Raw genomic sequence first — 13,634 nt, forward strand, 5'->3', positions numbered from 1 at the left:
CTATTGTTGCACGTGTTGTGTGGCATGCAACATTTTCATATGCAGCAATCTATAAATATTCATTATAATTTTAAAGTAAGTGGAAACATTTGCACATTTGTTTAAAGGCATTAAATATGTGTGGTAAATATGTACAGACTTGTACATACTATACACATACACATCTAATTATATATCTATACATATCATACTTAAATATGTATGCTTAAGCGATTTGTGTACTTTGGTTTTATAAAACATTGCTTATGGCATAATTAATTGCTAATGGCGCTGATTTCCGTAGCATAGTTTAAGGCGCTCCAAAAGTGCACGCTAAAAAAGTGATAAAGTAATGTTGCCATACATTTGATTATAAAAAGCCATAAATATGTAAGTAGCTTAAAAGTTTTTTGGCTTTTATGCAACTTCCACTTTTCATCTATTCGAGTACCATTGACATTTTAATGCGACACATGTGGCAATAGTAACTAATTCAAAGAATATTTTGCAAAATTGCTACTTTTAGTAAGCTACAGAAAAAGTTAATAATTTTGCGATGCAAAATGTTGAAATTAAATTATTTATATGCCTTTTAAGGCCTTACTTACTGTAGCATTCACCGTTAACTGTTTATAAATCCAATGTACCGTAAAGCGAAATTAAACAAATATACAAATTTGTGTTAGATATGCTGACATTTTATTCCGTATAACATGTACGTGGATATTGGAACCAATATTGGCTGCGAAACAGCTGATTTCTTTGTTTAAACACACCTATTTTTTTTATTTGAAAGCATACATTTAGGCGCATAATATAAAATAATAATAGTTTTTTGCTATAAACCTCTATCAGCTAAGGGAAAGGTTCGAAAAATTTGCATACCTTTTGAGGCAATAGAAATACATTTTGAATTATTTGCATTGCACCAGTTTAAGTCTATCTACAAACACTATACTTTCAAATAAGTGAAAGCCGATTGCAACGTAATTCAACTACCTCTTTCCAGCGTGTAAATTATTGGAAAAATAATATATGTGTTTCTTTTTAATAGTCCTAAAATTCAATTTACGGGTCAGTGTCTAAGGTCTTCCAAAGAAGTAGCCATCAACTTTTGGCGCTTATGGTAAACAGATGCCTTTAGATGAGGTCTCAAGACGTTACTGAACGCTGCTACCTTTCAATTTTTAACCCTTCATTTATCAAGAACTAACAGCTGTTTCGCCGTAAAAGTCGTAAAAGTAGACATAGAAAAAGACACCATTCAAGAAACACAAAGTGGAATGCAGTAGCAACAAATCCCGGGGAATATTGGTATAAGAATAATCCAAAAAAAAAAAAAAAAACCAACAAAACTTCGTCTTCGACTTCATCTTCACATTAATTCACATGGCCTGCTACCCAAAGACAGATCTTCACCAATTCAAAGCAGAGGCTATAGTACGTATCTTAAGTATAATATTTTCAATCTAGCAGCCTGCGCTTCCAACTTGTCCAATTGAAAACAACTATATCTCAACAGAAGCTACCCAACCAGATTTGTACTTCTTTGATTATTCCTACATATATATATATAAAGACCATTTTAAAATAATATATAAGGAGTGAGCCTTTTCGAGATTTCCTTCCTTTTCAAAGAAAAAACCAAGAAACTTCAAATCTAATGGGGACTGCTTAAATATCAATGAAAAAGAACATTCATGATATTTATTTGTTTGAAGATTAACTCCTTAACTAGTCGTTCGAGCATTTCGACTGCTAACTGGCGAGCAGTGAAACGTGAAATTATCCTTTACCTAAAGTGTAACTTGGGAAGTTCAAGCGACTTCAGTTCTTGCACAAGCTGTATTTTTTATGCTGTCAATTTCACATCATTTGGAGTTGCTGAGAAGGGCGCCGAATCGACTCTCCACTGTGCTAGGCATGGTCTATTGGTCCAATATTATACAATAATGAATGCTGGGTCTCAAGATGAGTGGAGGTGTTGCGAATAGTACGCTTAGTAGGAAGATTATGTTGACCATTAGTTGAGCGAAGCAAGCGAAACACATTCTTTAAAGAACGTGATTTTTCGTGATAAAGTTGAACGACTTGTAGGCGTTGTTTTAGCGTAAGTTTTTTATTGTCAAACAATACTGAATAAAATTTACATGACAACTTTATACGACTCACGCGTGATCTATCAAAACATGACTATTGGAAAAAGTATGTCTATTTGGATCACCCGTAAATTTCCAAATTTAACATAAATTTCTTGGAAAGCTTAGTCAAGACAGCATTACTGCCACTGTTAAGTCAAAAACAGCGATAAACGTGTTCCTTTACTGTCGATTAGTCAGCTCGTATGCTTTCCATTCTAGGTAGGTTTTCTTTTATATATCGGGATTCATCAACCCTAGTGTTGCAATGTGATAATTTAAAACTATATCATAAAATTTGACATTTTTGATATTAAATATATTCAGAACGTTTCGACATGTCATTCTATTTGTGTAGGTTACAGTAACTAAAAATATTCACTTCGGCTAAAAATTAAATCTCGAAGATTTTCGCGCGATTATATTTAATAACCTACCTACTATACTGAGGCTCTCACAGGGTGTTTGCCTCATACGTAAACCAGTGAAGTCTCCAAAATCGAAACTATCTTTGTCCAGGCTTCGATAGAACAGATGAAACAAAATTCGCTGAAGGAGCTGAAGGCCACCGCAAGCTGAAGTTTTTTTAAATCTGGTGCTTTTACTTTGGTAAAATAAATATGGATGATAATTAAATATTAGCGTCTCATTTATAATTTTCGAACTCTTTTTTTTTTTTTTNTTTTTTTTTTTTTGTCACGATATATATTAGGGCAAGATTTGACCTTGAGACTCAATCAATAATTTTTTATTTTTGTTATCAGTATATGAAGACTAATAAAATGTATCCAATAGATGGCGCTGAGAGCATTACAGATTTAGAAAAAAGTATGAGTCAGTAGTCTCATACTAGGATTATATAATGTAAAGTTTTTTTTCTGCAGTTAACTCGCCATAGACAGCTCTCTTTGAAAATCATACCAAATATTTTTGTTATGATGGTGCTTAATACTTTTAAATCGAAGAAAATTTCAATATTCATTTGAAAATTTATTTTCCACATTCCTTACATTTTTGTATTTCAAAGTTCAGAATGAATGTAAATCAATTCCACATTTAACTACATTTATGCAACGTTTGCTCTCGGACATGGCCCAGTTTCTCACTGTACTTATGTCAGAGCGCATTGCCCGCAACATAAACTACATTCCTAAAAATAAAATGGACGCATAACATAAAAGTGCATGCATTCACACTCACACTCACACAAATGTACAGTTAGTATATTAAGTCAAAAGTAAATCAAAGCAAATTGGCGCTTAAGTAACTGCCAGTGCGAGCGAAAGCGTGTGGCAAGTGGGTGGAAGCAGTGAGAGCTGGCGGGATTCCATGCATTTCATTTCGTTTTGATGTGCCGCACTTAAATTGTTTACAATTTGTAATAATATTTTATTTTCGCATTCATTGCCTCCACTACGGTGTCCTTTACTTTGTTTTCTTTCTTTCCTTTTTTCCCCTTCCTTTTGCCACCGCTCTTGCCTTCTGCTTGTCTCTTGGCTTGGCCATCACACTGCCCTTATTATGCCACCTGCAAAACTGAGAAACTGAGTTTATGGCCAAGGAATGAGCGACGCAGCAGACTCTGTGTGGCGAGCAGTTGGCCACAGGCAGCAATAAAATAAAAGAAAACAGAGAAAATTGGTAGAAGAAATAAAAGAGAAATGGCGAAGGTAAAAAAATATAAGGAAGATATAAAATATAACAGCATATATGTACGTGTGTGTGTGTGTGTGTGTGACTAAGCCTGACACATGGCACACCCGTGAGCAGCCCCATTGCGATTGAACGCAGATAATCGTTATGGCGGTGTGAGTCTGGGTTCGGCTCCTGCTGCCAGCACACCACTTTACTGGCGCAAGCAACCCTCCTTGGTGCTGCATTAGCATTTTTTCTGCTTTGCGCGTCTGCCACGGGCGCTGATTTACAACCTTCAGGATAAGCGTCGGTCCGTGCGGGATGAGTGTGAAGTGCCAGTTGAGCGCCGGAAAATGTAGGCGTTTGCGGTTAATAAGCGGATGTACTAGTGTGGCGGCGGTTGTGATGGCGTGCGCAGACACAGTTATCAGCCGAGTAGACAGAGACCGTAAATAACCGCACAGACATTGTTGCAGACTGTGCCATATAAAATTGTCGGAGAAATGTCGAGGAAAAATACGCTTACATACATTATAGCTGACGTTAAAAGTGTGGGGGAGTGAAAGATGTAATCGAAAGAAAGGTAAAATGTCGACCGAGGCAAATTTTACCCGTGTTTACAGTGATTTGAAAAATATTTCTTGTTGTTTTATCTCAATATGGTAGTTTTGTTACAAAAAATTCTGAATAAAAAAATATTTTCAAATAAATGTGGAATTTAAGAAAGTAAAATGAAAAAAAAACTTAATTAAATCTGAAAAAAATTTAAAGTATTGTAAGTATTAATTGATTATTATTTTTATATTGTTTTTCATATTAAAATTTTATACTTAATTTATTTTCCTTTTTTTCATTTTTTGTATCAAAAATACAAAATTTTTGTTTAAAGAAATCTTAGTTTAAGAAATAGTACCGAATAATTTTAAAAAATTATTATAAATAAAAACAACTAGGAGGAGGCGACATCAGTCGTACGACAGTCGGGACTACGTAACCGGAACGGACCCGAATTTCTATGGAGGAGGCTGAGGTGGTAGCAGCCAGGCACTTTCTCCATCATTGTCTAGCCTTCCCCGACTGATGTTGAAACATATCGGTAGCCTCAGCTTCGGCAAACCAGAAGACAGAGCCGAATCTTACATGAGTATCGATTATACAGATCTCGTGATCAATTATAATATATAACAGTTTTTTCGGTACCATAATGGCCCTTAGGTTTCAAGCTGTCCAATGAGATCTCTATTAGGATCTAAAACCTCTAAACCTAAATCATACTAACCCAGGTTTCGCCAAATGTCTCCAGTTTTAGTATACCTGTCGTCTAGTCGGTAGTAGTTTGAGCAAAATTCTGCAAACTCCTTCGAACTCGAATTCGATATGATGATGTACTTTTTTAAAAAACGAACGCAATTTATATGGAGTAAAGCGTCAAGATTTCTCTATTTTAATTTACCAAGATCGGATATCATATTTGAGATCCAATCTCGACAAAGATTGGATATCATAAGACGAGAGGATAATGGGGCACTCCAAGAAGTATACCGAAAGCAAAAGTTTTCTGAAGATAACGATTTAGGTAAATTAAAAGCCCGTCAGGAAGGCATTTGGCTTTGTGCAATTTGGGGTGACGAGTCAGCCAACTATGAGTCTACAGGAATCTGTAACAGTCGTTAACGGTCAAAAAGTGACTGAACTTGCAATTCAGATGACCAACTGAAAACAAACAAGTGTCTCTACCCAGTTTATTCAAACAGATTTGATGCTAGGTATAACGAAAAAGCTTTAACAGCTGACAATGCTGGTATATTTTGATACAGAAGACCTTTTATACTGATCATAAGCACCCTTAACTGATATTAACCGACTCAACAAGTTTTCTATATGTCCAAAGCGCTTTAACGATTTGTGAGAAGTTTTCTTGATAATTGCGTCAAAGCATAAATGTTATAGCTGTGAGCTCGGTGGTAGCGAGAAATCAGTTCTTTCCTGATGCCGAGTTCTCGGCTCGACTACTTATGAAACACACAACCAGACTAGATGAAGGAACAAGATCTAGAACTTAATCCTAACTAATTCTGCTCAAAAGCAACAGACTAGGTGGCGCTGTGGGAATATTATTTATACACCCGTCAGTTATGGCTCGACTTTCATCACCTTCGGAATGTATATTTTTCCTGTAATAAGAAGTATCACATTGAGAGTGAAAAATAATATTGTCATATATTTGACTGATATTCCATATAAATAATTTCAGATAAGGAAATACAATATTGAGGGCGAAAATTATATAGAGGACATTAAAAAAAAAAAAATTCTTTCCTTTCTCCAGCTTTTCACCACTGCCACTGTCTGGCCACAAGCAAGTATGTGGAAAACTACTCCAAATAGCTTGCCATTTGTCTGTCTACTATGTCACCTCGACCTACGCTCTGGTCCAAAACAGGCACACTGACGCAAAAACGCCGCGAGGATGCGTCAGAAAGGCGAAGCGGAAAGTATGTGACGTTAATAAGTCGGACAGTTTATTTAATATACAAATCACTAGGAGTAAACATATTTATATATATGTATATAACAGATGCAAATACCTTTAACTTGACTCATCGTTATAATATACAGACTACATACATATACTAGTGCTTTGCTTGTTGCATTTGCACTTGCGGAGCGCCACATCTTCCAGCCGTGTGGCTATATAAGTGCCATTGCGGTTACTGATAACTGACGTTGTTAAACAAACCCGCTTTGATGGACACTAAAAGGGGCCATGAAATTGATTTAAGTACTCGCCTGTGTAYATATGTATGTATGCCACAAGGATGTTGCAAGTGACGCGTTGAAGTTGATGACCATGAAAATGATTGTGAAGGCGGTCATCAAGACAAATCGTTGGTGGATAGTTTCACGAGGGGTGGTGTTTAAATAAGAAAACTGCATGTAGATGGTATTTAGAAAAATGACAGTGGGTTGGCTGCTTAAAATTCTGAATGGGGATATAAACGCGTTTATCACTTTGGTTTAACGGAGATTTAACGAACTGCTGGAGTTATAATTCGAGAGGGCGTTTGATGGTAAGACAATAGTTAGCGGTTTAGTTTTGTAATTGCTGAGGCGGTAATTGAAGTTTTTAATGACTCTGTTATGCTTAGTGTACATAAATATTTTTACGGTTGCTATCAATTTTTAAGCTACATTTGTTTGTCGATTTTTTTTTTTTGAATTTTTAAGATTTTAACCTAATTGGAAGGAAGTCAACAAAAAGGTTCGAAATATTTCGTCACCTCAAATGCTAAACTACGTATCATCAATGCGAAAGAAGCGCACTTGAGTTTTTTATTGTTTCCGATTCGCTATATCACTTCACATGTATGTAGCATGATATATAACCCATATATAACCAATATATAACCAATGTATGACTAATATATAAGCTATACATAACTGATATATAACCAATATATAACCATTTTATAACCAAAACTCAAATTTTGATTCACTATGAGTGGTTTCTATTATATTGTTTTTGCTTCGTGTGTAAACTTAAGTAAAGTAATGTAAGATTATTTTGCAGTGATGCTTTTTTTAATACTATTTCCTAGAAGTTTCTTCTCATTTGCGATTGTTTCGCAAAAACAAATTATAATATTTATATAAAAATATTCAGCTCGATTGACGGACTTTTTTGAAAGAGAAATTTGAATAAATCGCCTAAAAATATTCGGCGATAATATATGTAATATATTATCATAAAAAAATTTGTTCTAAATTGAGCTGCGAAAGCAGGCTCATAACGAGTAATTTCATTTTTTAACATTTCTCGCAGCAAGTTTTAGTTTCCTGCTAAACTTTACGCTCCACTTTCCACCCTATAAACTCTTAGTCACCTTTGACAGGCAAAGCAAGTAAACAACAATAACATTTTGCTTGCACTGCAATGGGTTTAATATTTTCGCAAACCACTAAATGCTAAATGTGAATTGCAAAACTGTGCGCGTTTCGAATATTGCATTGCCCGTGCGGCGCGTGTGCGGTTGCGGGCGGCAAAGTAATGCAATAAAAAGCGCAGTTGGTGCGGCAAATAAGCGGCGATGCGAAAGGGCCTTCGAGCAACTCAAGCAAACCGTTGCAAGCCGATGCCAACGGAAGGGCGAACTTCGCAAATACACACAGAGTGGAAACTATTAATAAACTGGCATAAATTGGTGGGGTTGTGTGGAGGCAGAGCGCTGGACTAGGCGAAAGATACGTGAAATATGAAAAGGAATGCTTAGGTTTAGATATGTGTAAAGAAGTTTGTTCACGTTTTTGAGGTGTTACACAGTTGTATATATATTTTTTTCTTTATAGTGCTTAGCTTATAGGGACGCAAGGCCTGATTTATCATATCAAATATTACATGCAATCAACCTCCCTAGGGACAAACTCATATTACTGGTCGCATGCTACACTGGTGACTACAAGCTAAAGAAGCATTTACACAACGTTGGCCTAGCTTATATCCTAACTACAGATACAGGTTAAAGGACCTTGGATCCACGTTTTCAAATAGTGAAGCAGCTAACAAAAAGTTAAATTGACATTTTATATATTATATTTTTTTGGACAGTTTAAGGTCATTTAATTGATTTGATACTTCATCTAGTCCCTTGAACTGCGAAGCTTTTACATATTCAAGTCAAGTTCTATATAATTTTGAACAGAAGCATGGTAGTTGTTCCAGTATCTCTCTCTCATACCTACTTCTCTGCACCTTGCAGAAACTCCTTTGTTTCCCGGAACCCAATATATAATACATGCAGCGGCTTTCAAGTAACCTCCACATCTAATGTCTTCTAGCTTCTAAGAATATTCCCTGACGCTATGCGATGTGAGTTTATTGCCTTAATTTCCACGTAGCTATCGGCATACTTATATATTAATATTTTTTATGTTGTTTCCTGCATTGGTGTTGATATCTCAGTCATTTTTCTGGTCGCAAATACTTCCGCCTGGAATACATTGCAGTATTCCAAAAAATCGAAGGGTCGCATGTGATCCAGCTCTGAACAATAGATTCCGGTTTATCCACCAATCTCCACTAACCCTGACTATTTAGCTGTGCATGAAGGTCCTTGTGGAGAATTCATCTAGCGTCGCCAATCCTGCAGCTGATTTGAATGCAGAGCTTTCCACTGCCATGCAGGTTGACTACTTTTTCCAACTACTACTACTAACCAAACTATTACTTCGGTCTCAGTAAAGCTAAGATTTTAACATGGCACAAAAACTTTCAGCAGAAAAGTCCACACCAAAAGATCATATACTGTTGAAGGTTTTTATACTATGTTGGAATCCTAGTTTTATTCAGACCAAAGTAATAATAGTAATTCATGAGTCTAGCAGCAATTTAGACTTGAGGACTAAGAGATAAACAACTTTTTTCTTACCACCATATACAAAACGAATTTCATTAACTATTGGCAACTCTTGTTAGTTCCAAAAACTTATGTCTTTATGTAATTTTGTAGACGCACATAAAAATTTGCAATTGTCAAACCTTCCATCAAGATATTGAACTTTGGCCTCCAGCTTGTATTTCTGCTGAATCATTACGGTCTCTACTACGATGCTCAATTTTTCACATATGAATATTTCATAGATAACTTGGTGTATGTGTGTGAATGAACGTAGTCAACTGGATGCTGCAAGAGAATGTAAAAAACGAACACAAAAACAGCTCGGATAATAAAGTAATATATTTCGCCCGCTCGCCATAGGCTGTCTGTGCAAATACGCATACATCACATCTGCGTCGCCATGGCGTATGTGTGATGAAAAATTATCTTGAGCGCATAAAGTGTTGCACTTAACACAATTCCACAACGCAAAGTGGCATATTACACGGCATGAAAAGTGAAAAGCAGCAGGCGCCGGAATGGCATTTCTATGCGCGCCTAAATATACGCTGAGAGGAAGTGTATTTATTGTGGCGTGAAAATTATGCGCTCATATCTAGTGAGGCCGCAAGTGGTTGAAAGGAAGAATTCATTACTTTATATGTATATCACGGGGACCTTGACTGCTCTTATGCACAAATTAATACAAAGGGATGAATATAAAATAAGACATAAAAGATATTTTGAATAGGAAATTGATTTTTATAAAAAAAAAAATAATAATTTTTTATTTCATTATTTATTAAGTTGCCACTGGAAAGTTTATAATTTAGTTTCTTATCTGCGCTAATTACAGCTGCCATGAGTCTGCATGACTGCTCGCCCTATTTCAGTACAAAATTATTCAAAAAAGGTCACATTAGAAATAAATCTTACTCATCTTTCGATTAAGATTTATTTTTATTTCGCGACCATTTTCGTCTGCGCGTTGATTCAGAAGTCGTTCATAAAGTCAAATATTGTTTTTGATTTATTGTCACTCTGCCTTTTGACAAGGGTTCCCGAAGCTTTGGTTTAATTGACAACMTGCTATTAATCGTCCTTACCTTARTCTTTCAAAATGTCAAAGTCACTGTTATGCTGACAGTTGTATGTATAMTTTAACAGTAAATAYAAATATGCGCACGTATGCATCGCAGTAAATTAGAAGTATTACCATTGGATTAAGTTTATAGAATCTTATTTGACAGGGTTCGTTATAAAAGCRCGGTTTTCGATATACCCTACCGTAAACATTTAAAAATTATAGTATAATTAATAAAATACGTTTCTAATTAATTCAATTTAAGTTTCCAAAATATTTCGCACAAAATCCCGAAAMAWWTTTCGGGATCCCGAAATTTTCTTTTTGTCATTTGTGTACAAGTTATCAAACTAGGATATAATTTTTTTCATTTCAGTATAAATCAATTTATCAAAAATCTTCGTGATCCCGAAATTTAAATTTGATTCACTGCTTATAAGCTACTGGGTGAAATACTTAAAAAAAAAAATTATAATGTTGGCATTTATTATCAGATTAACCTTATGTGTTTATGTGTCTAAAATTAGTATATCTGACAAGACCCCGAAAAAAAATTCGGGATCTCGAAATTTTGTTTTTGTAATTAGACGATTTTTATACAAATTATCCCAATAGGTTATAATTTCAGTATTTCAGTATAAATAAATTTAGCAAAAAGGTTCATGATCCCGAAATTAAAATTTATTTTCCAATATACTTAAATATGATAATTTAAAGTGTTTTTATGGATAATAGCGACTTTTTAGCATCGTTCTTCTCCTTAGTGTGGATTTGTAACTCATAACTGACCGCTTGCCTCTATTACTATTAACTGTCTTTTATATGCACTATAGAGATGGTATAACAATGAACTAATATTCATATGTCTAAAAATTTTTCATTTCAAATTTAAGCAATATTTAATTGATCTAAATCATGTAAAATCCCGAAACTGTTCCCGAAAATTTCGTGACCCTGCCAAATTTTATTTCTACTTATCACATTTTCTAATTTAGAAAATTTCGCTAAAGAAATTTATAATCACATAAAATCCCGAAACTGATCGCAAACTTTCGGGATCCCGAAATTAGTTATCACACTTTCTATTTTAGAAAACTACCTTCAATAAATTTAGAATCGCATAAAATCCCGAAACTGACCCCGATAATTTCGCGACCCCGTATATTATTTTTTTTATGAAACTTTTTATTTTAGAAAACTTACTTGAACACATCAATAATCACAAAAAGTCCCGAAATTTATTTCGAGATCCCGAAAATTTACTTCATTTATCAAACTTTCTGATTTTAAAAACTTATTTTGGTAGTTCCAATTTAGGTGTAAGAAATATCTTAAAGCTATTTATAAACCTTTCAGAAGCTTTTAAAGTAGTCCGTCAACGCCATCCGCACCTAAAAGCAATTTTCAATAGCCTTTTCTCACATACCTTCAAATTACGTTATCTCCGACGCAACTCTAGCTGTGCTGCTCAGCCATCACTTGTCAAACTCAGTCAATAAATTAAGTATGAAAATTAACAATGGGCATTAATCCTCAGAATTTTCGAGTAAGCCGACCACGTGACATAACAGCATATGTGTGCAGATATTAGCCGAAACACATACCAGCAAACCTTTGTGGCTGAACTCTAATGTATTCGGAACAAGTTTAGGCACTTTGTGATGTGATCAACATAAACCACAAACTACACTCGACATGAAATGCCGTTAAGAGCGCACATACTCGTATGTGAGTATCTGTGCCTGAGTGTTTGTGTGACTCTGTTTCATATTTCGAGCATGAGGGCGGCAGTGGTGCCTACTCGTACATGTAGTTTTGCGGAAAGCAATTATAGCTGCAATACCCTTCTGCTATGTTACAGGCCCGCCAAGGCGAGGACTTCATTGTGTGGCGTTTTCTGCCAACACAGCAACAAAATGACACATGTCAAACACAAACAGGCACATTAAAGCGGGTAACTTGGTACTATGCTCATATATGTGTCTATAAGTGTGTGTGCACTTTATGAGGCGAATAACGGTAGATAACTACGATTAAGCATGCAAGCCATCGCCAAAGTAAATGTTTAGTTATATGTGAGCGGCATGGTAAGGGTCTAATGGCATTATGAAAGCACATATGACGAGAAACCACAAAGAATCCATTAAAGCACCTACACCCCGGTTGGGATACTCAATAACGTTTCGATGAAAATTTAATTACTTCTGCACATCTTTGAAAGTGGCTGTTACTAATTTTCGGGTATCAAAAGTTGGTTCATGTGAGTTTTTGATTACTTTTTTTTTTATGAAAATTGGCAACATTTTGGGTATTTATCACAGCTAAAGAGCAACTTTATTACTTAGTAGCTTGAGTATTTTGCACACCATATTTGTTCAACGCTTTAAAGTTGAACTGCTAAGCTACTCAAATAAGCCGTTACAATTCCCATTTGAACAACCAACGAGCCATGGCAGCTTTGCCTTATCTCTTCCATAGAAGACCGCACCCACGCAGCGCATGTCTAAGCTCGCCGCATAGCTTGTAATCGAATCAAAGTAATACCCTTACGTTCCAACGACGAGCTGCCACGGCCTACTGTGTTTATTGGCGTGCTTAGCTCAGTTGCGGCCGGCGGACAGCGTTCAGTTGACTTGACATGAGCTGTGGATTTGGTCGGCACAAACAGGCAAATGCGGCTTAGTGCAAGCTTATTGATTTTGCACTACACGGATTCGCCGCCTGCCACCTTCCGCAGTGTGTTAGAACTTGCGTAGGCGATTACATAGCACATTTGTCAACATTTGCATTGAATCGCCAGTGGATTTGTCCGGCAGTTGTTCGCAGCTCTTTTGCTGTGACATAGGATTCTTGCAGACATTAAGGGCGGCGGGTAGCGGCCTGCAAGGGCAGTTATGTATGTATTCAGTTTATGGATAAATGAGGGGGAGCTTAAAGTCGTTCGCATTCCAAGCGATTGCAACGGTGTTTTTTTTTTTTTATTTTTTTTATTTTTTCCGGTTTGCTGTACAAGTTACGTATACGACGTGGTCGCCCTTGTGCTTTGCTTCGCTCTATGTAATCTAATGATAATTTCAAGCAGATATATTGATAACAGCAGCGAAATAATGAATGGAGCATATTATTATGTCAGATATGTTGTTCATTTCTCTTACTACTTGACTAAGTCAGTACACATTTTTTTTTTCTATTATTTTCCACTATGCACATATAATGTTACGTATATGTCAAGTACACGCCCTTACATTATGTTTTAAACACTTCTTCTTCTTCTTAATTGGCGTAGACACCGCTTACGCGATTATAGCCGAGTTAACAACAGCGCACCAGTCGTTTCTTCTTTTCGCTACGTGGCGCCAATTGGATATTCCAAGCGTAGCCAGGTCCTTCTCCACTTGGTCCTTCCAACGGAGTGGAGGTCTT

The 13,634-nt window shown here is 35.9% G+C and overlaps 1 protein-coding gene across 1 annotated transcript in view; it reads left to right on the forward strand.

Annotated features, from left to right (window-relative positions):
- LOC108971046 (inactive dipeptidyl peptidase 10) overlaps positions 1-13,634 on the forward strand; it is a gene marked incomplete at its 3' end in the record, with an annotated part of 421,409 nt that overhangs the window by 166,721 nt on the left and 241,054 nt on the right.

This window comes from Bactrocera latifrons, unplaced genomic scaffold, assembly GCF_001853355.1.
Source record: "Bactrocera latifrons isolate USDA-ARS-PBARC rearing strain unplaced genomic scaffold, ASM185335v1 scaffold_32, whole genome shotgun sequence".
Taxonomy (NCBI): domain Eukaryota; kingdom Metazoa; phylum Arthropoda; class Insecta; order Diptera; family Tephritidae; genus Bactrocera; species Bactrocera latifrons.